At 50.1% G+C, this 13,989-nt stretch overlaps 1 protein-coding gene across 1 annotated transcript in view; it reads left to right on the top strand.

Moving 5' to 3' along the window:
- Positions 1–283: 283 nt before the first annotated feature.
- Positions 284–13,989, top strand: part of LOC147726117 (uncharacterized) — an 82,421-nt gene continuing 68,715 nt past the window's right edge. Inside the window, exon 1 of the mRNA XM_086960222.1 lies at positions 284–404. The gene's annotated coding sequence lies outside the window, so the exon portion shown is untranslated. The remainder of the gene's footprint in view (positions 405–13,989) is intronic.

Genomic DNA, 13,989 nt, shown 5'->3' with positions numbered 1-13,989 from the left:
CGGGGTGGGGTGCGTGCAGGCCTGCACTTTGTGCGCGCCCCCGGCCGCCTCCCCCACACGCAGCCAGGCGTGCACTACGGAGCACGGGTCTGATTTACAAGAAGTCAGCCGGCTCGTGGGAAGCCGGACCCTTCCGCGTTCCTGGCTCGTGACCACCGGCACCAGAGGAGTCAGCAGAACGGCGGCCTGTGATTGGCTGCCTGGCTGTGTGCACCGATCAACCTGCTGCAAGTGAGTAACACAGCTGGGCAGAGGAGAAGAGCTGCCGACAAGAAGCAGGAACTGGTCTGCGAGTGCTGCCTCACACAAAGATACTTATTATATATATTTAAAGAATAAATAACACATCTGGGCTCCGGAGAAGAGCTGCGGACGAGAAGTAGGGAAGGGAACTTGACTGAACTGTGAGTCCTGCCATCATATACGAATGTTTATTTTATAGATATACAGAATAAATAACCCAACTGGGCTCTGGAGAAGCGCTGCTGACAAGAAGCAGGGACGAGGAATGCAATAAATTTATTTTATAGATTTAAAGAACAATCGCATTTACTTTTTGCCGGGTTTTTGTAAAGCGCCGGAAACGCACATTGCCGTCTCAACCGCGTTCAAGTGTGTCTAAGAGCACACAATTTAAAGACTGTCTTCCCAGTGCTGGAGATAGTCGGTTTATTGCTGATCTGTTTCCTACTCAGCTGGTACAGGAGTGATGCAGAGATTATATGCCTCAGAGTGCTGCACTGAGGGGCGGCTGGACCTGGGGCACCGGGTAATCACCGGGTGGGTTGGCAGGCACTATGCCCGCTCACGCCAACAGCACCCACGTGCTGGATTTGCTGCCCTGAGAAGCAGGAGTGACTCCTGAGTTTCTCTCTAGCACGCGACCGTTACACCTATGGATTGTAACCATTATCTTTTGGAAATGGTGCTGTGAAACGAATACCTTGACCCCCACCTAAATAAAATGTTTCAGGGAGCAGAGTAGGGCACACACTTTACTTCACAGGGGACAAGGAGGGGCTGTCTCGCTGTGGCCAGTGCGCTCTACACCACTCCAGTCTAGGCCAATCCACTCAACTCTGCCCCCCTCCACTCTATGCCACTTTACTCTGCAACACTGCACTCTATGGCACTCCACTCTACCCTGCACAGCATCACTCTACTGTGAAACAATCTACTCTGCGCCACTGCACTCTATGCCACTGCAATCTACTCCGCACCACTCTTCTCTATGCCTCTGCAATCTACGTCGCTGCACTCTATGCTAATGCACTCTACACAACTTTACTCAAAACCAAAGCACTTAATGTCACTGTACTCTAAGCCAATCTACCCTGTACTACTGTACTTTATGCCACTTCACTCTAAGCCACTATATTCCACTCTGCGACTCTTCTTCATTCTATGCCACTTTACAACACTACTCCTCTCTACGACGCTCTATGCACCTTACTCTATGCCACCCTATGTCACTTTACTCCACTCTATTTTATGACACACTACTACACTCTATTCCAATCCACTCTATGCCACTCCTCTCTATGCCACTCCTCTCTATGCCACTCCACTTTGCTCTACGCAACTCTACAACACTCTTATCCACTCTATGCCATTACACTCTCCTACAATACTCCACTCTCTGACAATCTACTGTGCTCTACTCCACTCCACAACACTACTCCACTCAAAGCAACACCCATCTATGCCGCTCCACTCTTCTCTACACCACTCCATGACACTCTATGCAACTCCTCTCTACTCCACTCTGAAACTGTATTCCACTCGACACCCGTTCACTCTATGGCACTCCTTCCACGACACACCACATCACTTTACAGCACTCCACAGCACTCCAGTTCAGTCCACTCCTCGTCACTCAACTCTACTCTGCCCCCCTCCTTGCCATTCAATAACACTCCAAACTACCACAATTTACGACACACCACTCCACACCACTCTCCTTTACCCCACTAACCTTCAGCCATGCTGAACATACTACACATGTGTCCTTGTGTAATGTAATTGGTGCTCATATAAGGTGCTTCAACACCTTTATTTTAAGTGTGTGCTAAAACAAACAGCAAAAAAGAAATATATAAAACTACTTGACCCAGAATGGATCATGCTTGTGTCTAAGAGTCCAGGTCTGGCTATGAGTGTGTCACACGACTGGAGACAGCAGCAGAGCTGTGTTATTGTATTTATATAGCGCTTACCACCCCTGATGAAGATCTAAGTGTTTTTTTGGCTAGGGTGTTGCTTTGAGCGGAGTAGAGTGCTGTGGAGTGGCGGAGAGCAGAGTAGATTGTCATAGAGTGGAGTAGTGTAGGAGAGTGGAATGGCATGGAGTGAAGTAGAGTGTTGTAGAGTCGAGTTACGTAGAGCAAAGTGGAGTGGCGAGTAGCACACTACTCCGGAACCCAAAAAGATTTAGTGGTGGATTAGTATAACTTTTGAGTAGTCTTCTGAAGATAAGACAGTTGTATGGGTGGATTCGGGATCTTCACTACGTGCGTGCCCCGCCTACCCCACACACACACCCAGGCGTGCACTGTGGAGCCAGGGCCTTTTTTACAAGTAGTCAGCCGACTACCTGGCTGGTGGCCACCGGCTCCAGAACAGCGGCCTGTGATTGGCTCCTCGGATCTGTGCCCTGATCACTGGAGAGCACATGAACAACCTGATGCAAGTAAGTAACACAGCTGGGCTTAGGGGAGAGCTGCGGACAAGAAGCAGGAACTGGTCTGTGAGTGCTGCACTCACACAAAGATATTTATTTTATATGTTTAAAGAACAAATAAAACAGCTGGGCTCTGGAGAAGCGCTGCGGACGAGAAGCAGGAACAGGGAAGGGGCAGATCTGTGAGTTCTGCCATCACTTCCTGGTTACGGGAGACGCTTCTTTACCGCGAGACATCCCGGCAAGCGCACAGCAGCATTGCGCTCACGGACACGGACTGAAAATATTTTCAGCGTGACCCAATCCCAGGCCTATCCCCCGGATCCCTGTGACGCCCGCTTTTGAGAATCCACTTACGAGTCAACTCGGATAACTTTGGATACGGATTTTTGACACGAGCCTAGCCGTTTCGGACTCACAAGGCAGCCTTCCACCTATCTTGAGAATTCATTATTTAATGAGGCATTACAGATAACTTTGGATATGGAGTTCTGACACCAGTTCAGCCGTCCCTTTTGAATCACAAGGCACCTCTCCTTCTAGAGCCTCATTATATTACAACTCTTCAAATTGGAGGCATTTCTCATAAACAAGATTGATCTTGCCAATTAATAGCTCCGTCTGGGACGCCCACTATCTCATTTTTACCCGGATATTATTTCCTAGCTATCTGATCACCCCCTGACCTGCAACTCTCAGCAGGAGGTTTGCCCATCCCCCCATCCCCGCTTGTCCTGAAGAAGACCCGCACTGTAAGGTCAATCACCCTACTATCAACTGGGTCGAAACGTAGACGTTTTACCTACCCTTCATCAACTCCTATCACCGGCGCGATTTATACGGCTCCATAGGGGCTTGAACTTTTTTTGAAAATTTCCAGATTTTCCTGTTACTGTATAAGACCCTGATTGGATAGGGATCTTGCTGAATTCATACTAGAATCTTTAATGTATGTTTCTTGTTCCTAATGAATGAAAAGTGAGTCACATCTTTCGTGTAAACTTTACTACCTCCCCCTTTCCTCCCTCTTTCTATTTGGGCACATGAACCATTTCACAATTATGTATGTAATTTGCTCTTTATTGAATAACTCAACTATGATGAAAAGAATGCATGGTGAATAAAACACTGCATTTTAACTACATCTTGGATTGATTACTTTTTGTTAAATTTGTTTGAAAATCATTTTTGACTTTCCCCGTCTCTTACCTACTCCATAATTGTTGGGGACCCCTCTTCCTACAATATCATACAAGAATATTTATTTGATATATTTAAAGAACGATTGTAATCTGCTGTTTGAGAGTTTTTATAAAGCGCCGTAAAGCACACATTGCCGTCTCAAACCGCGTTCACATGTGTCTAAGAACACATCAGTTGCAGACCTATTCCCAGTGCTGGAAGTAATCAGTTTGTTGCTAATCTGTCGCCTACACAGCTGGTGCAGGAGTGATTCAGTGATTACATTCCACAGCCCCTCACTCATTATCCTGCACTACTCATCCCCACATATCTTTCGCTCCCCACTGTACTCTTCATCCTTCACAAATAATCCCTCACTGCTTGACACTCCTCATTGATGTTACACTCCTTTCTCCCATCTCTTACTCTACACACTTTTCACCTCATCCTTCCCTCGCCAGTCCTCACTCCACAATGTTCGTCCCTTATTCTGCATCCCTCACCCATTATCCTTCAGTTTTCTTGGCTTCCTTTTCATCAGTCACTCCTTATTCCTCACTGTGTAGTCCCCCTCTTTATCCCTCTTGTTGTAAAACAGCCCTCTCTGAAGGGTCACCTCAATCCTTTTACCTTCCTCATGCTCTTTTTCTGACCTCCATTTCAGTACTGGCTGGAATGGATAGGGGTGAGGGTGTGTGGGTTAAAGGGTGTAAAATGAAAGAAAAACCATACCATATTGCTGTGTCTGTCCTCCGCGTCGTACTTGGGCCGGAAAAGAAGGCACCTAGGTTCCCCTAAGTCAATTACATTGCTGCATTGCAGCATCGTGATTGGTCTGAGTGCTGTGGTTCGGCACTCAGATGGGGGCTGGGAGCCTGGGCAGGTTCTCCACCCAGACTATAATGCAGCCTGGATGGAGAACATGCACAGAGCACTTAACTGTTTGGCCGGCCCGAGGCAGCTGGCCAAACATTCATGATCACTTACATAGTGCCGACCACTCCTCCTCTGTAAGCCACTTAGCCCCACCCCGCCCACAAAGCTGTAGTATCTGAAAAAATTAAAAGATATTTTTTCTTTTTCCTTTGTCTCACTGCTGCAAAGCAGTGATGCGACGCTCCTCCGCCATAGCATGTTTCTGTGATTGTATACCCAGTGCAGTCACTAGCGCCCCCAGACCTACCAGCGGAAATGAAGGGGCCCCATAAAGTCGGTCTCCAACTTCAGTGAGACTGTTAGATATCTGCCAATACACCTTACCGGTCCTCGCAATATGGCGGCCACCTAGAGGCTTCGGCAGCAACTGTCCGATGTGGGCGCCCTTCCATGCGGGAACTGACACCCTCCCCCCAACCCCCTCCACAACCCTGTGGGGCCCGACGCCTTCTGCCCTATGAAGCGGTGATTGAGCCCAATAATTGCACCGTTTAGCCCTTTACAGCTGCGCAGCAAGTATTGCCAGCTGCACCGTTTAGGCCTTTCACAGCTGTGCAGCAAGTAGTGCCAGTTGCACCGTTTAGGCCACTTTATCAGTGGGGACAGTTCTGATCGAGCTAGGACTCTTGCTGCATTGGCAGCAGCCTTGACATTATGGATTCAGGGCATTTGAGTCCCCCTCAGAGATGGCCAGTTGGCCAGGGAGACTGCGAGGTTTGTACAGAGCCAGGCCCTTTTACGTATATGTAGTGCTAGGAAATGCTTTTCATGTTGTATGATTTACGCACCCTGTTCTGAGTACCTCTAAAGGTTGTTGTGCATATTTGTTTTTTGCTAGTCAGATTTTGTTCCACCCTATGTTAGTGATTCTCAGGAGATTAGGGTCCAATAGTAGTCTGCTGAGATTATGAGCGTACAATGCGGTTGGTGCCGAATGTGGTTCTGTTAACAGGCTGATGTTAAGTACAGTGTTCACCAGTGGTCACTGGGTGTTCATTTGTTCATTTATAATCTGTTCTACTTGGACTAAATTTGCTTTGTGATGGTTCTGAAAGTGGTCCAGCTGGTCCTATCATATGTAAACTATTCCCTTGTAAATACTATCTAGTGCCAGGTGGCATCATGTATACCTAGATGAAGGGCCCAACAAATACCCACCTCACTTCCCGGACGGCACATTAGTTCTGATATCTTCACCCAACATCTTGAATATGTGCCCCCTTCATGCCCTTTTACTTCTCCTCTCCACCGCCTTCCTAGTAATACCCTTCTCATATCCCCCCACCCTCATCCGCCTCATTTTCCCAACATGGCCACCACTCTAGTTAAGGCTGGAATTAATTGCTACAAAATCTTTTCTCCTCCCGACCAGACTAAAGCTGCAGTAAAACGATTGAAGCATAACACTATTGAACGTTTCCCGGATTCACTTTTTGTTGATCAATTTTATAATGGTCGTTTTGGGAGGCTCAAAAACGATTTAATTTTCTTCACTCATGACACCCCCTCTTGGTCCACCAGCTTATATAATTCCCTTAACGTCACCTCCTCCTCCTCTGTCCCTCATAGGAAACAACTAAAAATGTCCCCCTTTGCGTGTTTCAATGGCTACCTCACTATCTCACTCTATAACAACGGTACTGTCATGATCCCAGGCAAAGACACCTGTCTCTCACTCTTTGACCACCTCTTCCCCTCCCTACTCCCATCCCCTGCGACCGGGTTATCCGCTGACTCTTTTTCTAGCTCCACCCATTACTCCTGTTCTCCTCCTCTGACCCCCCTACACTCCAATCGGCTGCACTCTCGAGAAGCACAGATCGGCCCTCTACCCTCCCCCTCCCCTGTGCCCTCCTATTCCTCCCCCCCACAGTATGCCCCCTTCATTACTTCAGCCTTACCTCTAGCTAATACGCTCCTCGTCCAATCTGCACCATCCCGGTACTCCAATCTCTTCTCCTTCCCCATATTCCTACCTGCCACCCCCCTCTTTATGCCACCTCTCCTGCAACCTTCTCCCCCAGTTAACTCTCCCTACGCTTCCCTTATTCCTCCCTCCCCCCTCTTCTCTTCCCCCTCCTCCCCTTGTTATTCACCCCGATTTCTCCACAAACCCGCTGCATCTCTCTTCTTCCTCCCACTCCTCCAGCTGTGCTGTGCTACCCCCTTTCCTCCCTTGGTAACCCTTTCCATTTACCTCCCTCAGGCACAGCAGAACCACTTCCTTTCTTCAACTTCCCCTCTCCCAACCCCCCTCACTCTGCCAGATGCCCGTTCCCTCACAGCCACCTCTTCTAGCTGACAGGACCTCGTCAACCACCTCCCCTCTTTTCCTCCCAAACCTCCTACATTCCCATTATTCCACACAGCCCACCCCCCTCCTTCTACCCTGCCGCCGTGATCCGCCCCCATCTCCCCCTAAATATGTCCCTAATTCCTTTCCTTCTTGCAACACCAACAAAGACAACTCTCCCTTCACCTCTGATTCACTAACTCCCGCTCTCAACCCCCACCTTTCCCCATTTTTGAACCCTATCCCCCAACTCTCCTCCTGTCCCTCCACCTCTCCCTGCCTTCCACCACCAATTCCACCCCCCTCCTGTTTCCATCGAGCCCCACAACCTTCCGTGCTCTGCCTTACTCTCTGTGGAAAATAAGCTAAGCTCTCTTACCACCTCCATCTCCCAACTTGTAGCTGCCATTTCACTTTTAAGCTCCAAGATTTCCACCTTTCCATACACCTCTACTCCTTTGGAAAACCCTCACCTTCCCACGAGTTGCACCTCGCCCCCTCACCCCACTATAGCCAAGCTCAACCTGTCATCTGCAAACGTCGTTAACTCACACAAGCCCTTGAACGCCACCCTTCATCGACCTGCATCTCCTAGTAACTCTCCTATCTACACTATTCTGACCATCTCCTCTGTCGGAACCAAGCATCCACCTAAACCACCCGAGCACGCCCGTATAAGTACAATATCCCAATCACCCTTCAGAGCCCAAGTGCCTCCGTCACCAAAACAGCCTTGACAGAGCTGCGCTGTCTGCTCCACAACTGCAGATCTGCAGTAAAACACAAACTTGAAATCTCCGATACCATCACCTTTCACAATATTGACATGCTCTTCCTCACAGAGACTTGGTTCAACAATACCTCTCATTCTATGTTTGATCTCCTATTACCCACAGGCTATTCTATATTTAGGAATGACAGAATTGACAACGTTGGGGGAGGTGTTGCAGTCGTCTTCAGAAACTCCCTTCAACTTAAGGCTTTTCCTATCAGCTCCTTCCACACTTTTGAATGCCTTTCTCTTGAGCTTCAATTGCACAACCGCTCACCCCTCAGATTCCATGCCATTTACCGCCCGCCTTGTAGTGGCCCTTCGTTTATGGAGGAACTCACTGACTTCATCAGCGACCAATTCTCGCAAAGTGACAATCAGACCTTCCTGGGTGACTTCAATCTCCACTGGGGCTTACCACAAGACTCTTCTGTGAACTTGCTGGCCACCTTCCTCTCTGCAAACGATTTATCCAAAACTGCACAGAACCAACACACTCTAAGGGCTCAATCCTGGACCTTGTTATTTCTAAAGGAGGCACTACCCCTATTCATGTAGACTGGTCAGACCACCTCCTCATCCCATTCTCCCTTCACCTATCACACCCTATAACTCTTGACCAACCTAAGAGGGCTACCTCCTGGTTCCGTGATGCTAAAAATATTGATGTCGGTTCCCTCTGTTAATCAGCTTTGTCATCACTTCCAAGGCTAGACCCGAACCTAGATGTTGACAAACTCACCTCCCAGTGCCTCACAGTCCTTGCAGTCAAAATCAATAACGTTGCTCCTCTCCAAAGCAAAAAGATAAGACCCACTCCCTCAGCACCTTGCCAAAAATCCCTCTATGAAGAAATGAAGCAGCTAAGATTCCTGGAGAAACAATGGAGGCAAGCGCCTTCCACCAATAATTTGGCCACGCTTCGTTCAGCAAGATCCAAGTACCACAAGCACTTCTTCCTTGGGATAGCGTCGCACATCAGAACCCTCCTTGACTCAGCCAAAAATAGACCCAAAAAACTATTCAATCTCATCAAGATTCCTAACTGCTCTCCCCCAACCTCCAAGTTGGAAGATTCTACAAAGAAAGCAGCGGATTTCGCTATAATCTTTGACGAAAAAGTGAAATCCCTTGTGGATTCGGTCGCTCATCCTACCCCTCCAGAGGAGCGCAAATCCTCAGCCATTTTCCAGAACTTTGACCCTATCTCTGAAGATGCCCTTCTCAATTGCATCCTCGAAACAAAGCCCTCCAACCATTCTCTGGACCCCATCTCCAGTGACATTGCCATTGACTTCTATACCCATTCTCTTTCCAATTGGACCACTCTGGTTAACCTCTCCCTCTGTCAAGGATCCCTACCTGTCTCCTTCAAAACTGGGCAGGTCACCCCTCTGCTTAAAAAACCCACTGCTGATGCGAATGACCTCAACAACTTCCGCCCCATCACTAACCTACCCTTTCTTGCAAAGATCACAGAAAGATGTGTAGCGAAACAACTCTCTCGTCATTTCAAGGTCAATGATCTTCTTGACAATTGTCAGTCCGGCTTCATCCAAAACTGCAGCACTGAAACAGCCTTACTGCAAGTGGTTGACGACACGCTGAGGATACTCAATTCGGGGGGGTCCTGTCTTCTAATTCTCCTTGACCTCTCTGCAACCTTTGACACTGTCAATCACAACACTCTCCTCAACACTCTGCAACAGAGAATGGGCTTGGAGGGCACTGTGCTTAAATGTTCAATCTCTATTTAGAACCACTGGGAAATCTCCTAAGTAAATCCGGGATCCACTATCATCTCTATGCAGATGACACTCAAATCTACTTCAAGGTTGCCTCCACTCACGATCTCGCCATCCTAAGCTCTATTCTCGACTCCATTTAAAACTGGATGTCAACTCATCAACTGATTCTGAATCCCTCCAAAACTGAATTCCTCCTCCTCTCCTCCTCACTCTCTCCTCCCCCGGTTCAATCATGGATGGATCAGATGAATCTACTTAACAACAAACCCATCATTGTCGACAGCGCAAAATCCCTTGGTGTCATACTCGACAAAAAACTCAAATCTAATCTCCCACATCAATTCCATTGCAAAGTCTGCTCGATACCAACTGCTCCTTCTTTGGGGAATTTGTTGCTTTTTCCCGGAGCAAGACCTTAAAACCCTGGTGCAATCGCTGGTCCTCTCCAGACTGGACTACTGCAATTCTCTTCTTACTGGCCTCCCCAGATCCCACCTGTCCCCCCTTAAATTTGTTCTCCATTCAGCAGCTCGTTTCATTTATGGGGCCAAAAGAAGCGACCACATCACACTGATATTATCCACCCTCTGCTGGCTTCCCATCGAGGCTAGCGCCTGCCTGTATCACCCACAAAGCCTTGCCCTCCTCCTCTCCTCGATACCTGGCAAATAAACTGAAACTCTCTGGAGGCTCTAGCACTCGCGTAGCTAGGTGGGGGTGAGGGGGGTTGGTCCGCCCCAGGCGGCACTATATTGGGGCGGCACAGCACATGTTACGTTACGTTACGTGCATTTGTACTGCGCGCAGCTGCCCCAGCTAAGGGGCATCCTGGCGCATGGCAAGGTAACACGCAACAGCCACAAGAAACACAACAGCTAAAAAGAAGAAACCAGGTTAAAATAAGAACGTTTTAATAGCCTTACGAAAGGAGAAAAGATCCTCCAGCAGCCGAATTTCCACCGGGAGGGAGTTCCACAGTTCGGCTGCTTTGACCCGGAAGGAACGGCCACCAACACAGCACAGCTTATATCGAGGGGTGATAGTAAGCACTTGACCCAGAGATCTCAGAGGCCGGGTGGGGACATATCAAGACAGGAGGTCCGTAAGAATTTGGGGAGCCGAACCCTTTAGAATTTTGAAGGCTAGGCACAGTACCTTGAATTGGATTCTGGCCCTGACTGGCAGCCAGTGCAACGCTTTCAAAGTACTGGAAACAGGGCAGGATCTAGGAAGACCAACGATTGCTCTGGCGGCAGCGTTCTGCACGCGTTGGAGGCGGGTGACTTCGGCCAGGTTAACCCCCACCAGGAGAGAGCTGGCATAATCCAGGCGCGATATAACAGTTGCCTGTATTACCAACTGCCGGGTGCGGGGGTCAAAGAACTTCAGGACTGGTCGCAGAGCCCGGAGGATTCCAAAACAGCAGGCAGTCGTTTTCTTCGTGTGCCCCACAAAACTGAGAGTGGGGTCCATCCACACTCCCAAGTTTTTTAATTCCGTCACCGGAAGCGGAGCCGACCCAAGCTCCGAAGGCCACCACCTGTCCCCCCAGAGATCCGCCCTTCTACCGACGATCATGATCTCGGTCTTCTTCGCGTTGAGCTGGAGGCAGTTGGCCTTCATCCAGCTTGCCACCGCCCTAAGTCCACTCTGAAACCTGGGGGCATCCTGGTCCGCATCCCCGCTGATCGTAACCGCTAGCTGGGTGTCATCGGCATATGACACCATGGTCATACCCCACTGCCTGACAACCCCAGCCAGCGGTCTCACGTATAGATTGAACAACGTGGGGCTCAGCGAGGATCCCTGCGGCACTCCCTGTTTCAGAGGATGGAACTTGGACTGGAACGGTGGCACCGCAACGCTGAAGAAGCGACCATCGAGGAAGGACCGGAACCACTGGAGGGCGGATCCCCCCACTCCAATCTCCTCCAAGCGATGCAACAGGATGGGATGAGAGACAGATCTAAGCGCCGCCTTTGATACTAATAGTACAAGCGCCGCCGTCTGTCCTGCATCCATCACTGTGCGAAGATGTTCAGCCATGGTGAGAAGGGCGGTCTCCGTGCTGTGTCCAGCACGGAACCCGTTCTGGGTGGGGTCTAAGATGTTAGCTCGAGTGAGGAAAGAACCTTGTTCACGTGGGCCTCCACGACTTTGGTCAGCCAAGGGAGCAGGGAAATAGGCCGAAATTTTTCCGGCTTTTCCGGGTCCAGGGAGGGTTTCTTTAAAATAGGGGAAACCACAGCCCGCTTCCAACTTGCTGGAACCGTACCCGAGGCCAGCGAGATGTTAATCAGGGAGAGTACCGAGGTACGACCCACAAACGACTGGTCTCTAAAGAGGGCTGGCTTAAGCGGATCAGCGGGCGACCCGGATTTCTCCTGCTGAGACAAGATGCTCAGATGTCAGCGGGGGCAACATATGAAGCAGAGAGTCTCCATAGATGTTGCATAGAGTGCCTGCTGGTGGCCTAGTGTCAGGGAATGTTAAGTAGATGTTCTGAACTTTTTCTAAAAAGAACAAGGCAAGAGCCTCACAATGCGCCGTGGAGCTCGTTGTTGTGGCCGAGGCCCGCTTTGCCACAAGGTCCTTTACCACTTTGAAGATGGTTTTTGATGGATTGGGGCTATTGCCGAACTCCGTAGCGTAAAAAGCTGCCCGGGCCCGGCATATAGCGCGATGGTAAATTTTAACGGCAGCGAGATAAGCGACCTTCTTCCCGCTGTCGTACACCTTCCGCCATTCCCTCTCTGCTCGCCGGCAACTGCCCTTAAGTGCGCGTAATGCACTGTCATACCAAGGGCTTGACTCCCTGGAGCTGATTTTCCTAGTCGAGATGGGAATCAGGGAATCAAGTGCCTTAGTGAACCACGAGCAGAACCGATCATACCCTGCCTCTACATCCTCCGGAGGTCCCAGCGGCACTGCTGCAAGGGCTCGATGAAGGTCCTCAAGTCTCAGTTTACTCCAATGCCGTGTGGAGACCATCCTTACAGGAGCAGAAGAAGAAATTCCCGGCAAGGGGACATAGATGGCCACTGAAGAATGGCCCGACCAGCCGAGCGGAGAGACGGCCGTAATTGTGGCCTCTGTCAGGTTCGTAAAGAATGGATCCAACGTATGGCCACCTACATGTGTGGGATGCCGCACTATTTGATGGAGTTGAAGAGCCTCCAGATCGGCTAGAATACAGCACACCGTAGGGATATTCTGATTCTCAAAGTGCAGATTAAGGTCCCCCAAGATGGAAAAGTTAGCACACCCCACCGCCAGAGAGCTTACAGCATCAGGAAAGGAAGCCCTGAATGCCACCTCGCTTCCTGGAGGGCGATAGACTACCATCCCTGAAAGGGAAAACTGAGGGTTAACCCGAATTTTAAAGACGGCGCTCTCGCAGCCTACGATGCTAAGGGCAGACCAACAGCAAGAGAGACTAGACCTCACTGCGAGAGCGATGCCCCCTCCCCTAGTCCATCATTCAGGGTGAAGACCGAAAAATCGGAGGGAAATGCCAGATTAATAATAGCCGTATCATCGTCCTTCAGCCACGTTTCCGTAATAGCCACAATGTCAGGGGCCTCATCACGCATCAGGTCCCTAACAGCTTGGTGGTGTTGAACTAGAGACCTCTCATTAAAGCTCAGGATGCGCAGAGCATGAGTCTGACGGCTACTGCCCGAAGCGACCGGTCGAGCCTCCTGACATATCTTAACCGGAGAGTCCACCGCCCACTGGCCACAGGCGCACTGATAAGGGCCACAGAGCGGGTGTATAGGTGCATGTATACATCTCGGGACAGAGCGTCCTAAGACCCGCAGCGTGGCGGCAGAATAAACAATCATAGCGCAATCCCGTGTAGCCGACCCTGAGGATGTTTAAGATACCTAAAGACCGCCGCGCCCGGCGCGTCCTTGGTGCGGACGGGCGCAGACGGGCAGGACTCAGGCACATGTGTTTGAAGTGCAAGCGCGAATGCTGTGTTTCCAGGCTTCCGGCAGGCTTGGGCGTAACTGCTCGCAGGCAGTTCTAGCTGCTTCAGGAACAATTCGACCGCCAATTATTATTAGGCCGCGGGACGCGTAGAGTCAGGATCAAATGCAGTTCATTGGCTCCGGACCTGGCCCCTGCCTGCCCCTGGGCACTGTGCTGCCGGGCAGAATAAGACTTGCTGAGTTGCTTGCTGCTGCCTGCCTGCCTGCCCGCCCAACGACGACGCCGTGGAGTAGAACAGCTTGGTGTTGTCGGTGAGTGTCACTCCCGGCGCAGTAGGCGCACCAGTTCCCTCTGAGTGCCCCCGCCCGCCCAGTCTCACACAAATCACTTTACTACGCTATTATTGTAAGAACCTAGACCTGCACCCCACGGTCTGCGACAT

The sequence above is a fragment of the Lissotriton vulgaris genome, chromosome 3_1, assembly GCF_964263255.1.
Source record: "Lissotriton vulgaris chromosome 3_1, aLisVul1.2, whole genome shotgun sequence".
Classification (NCBI taxonomy): domain Eukaryota; kingdom Metazoa; phylum Chordata; class Amphibia; order Caudata; family Salamandridae; genus Lissotriton; species Lissotriton vulgaris.
This window is presented reverse-complemented; position numbering and strand designations above follow the sequence as displayed.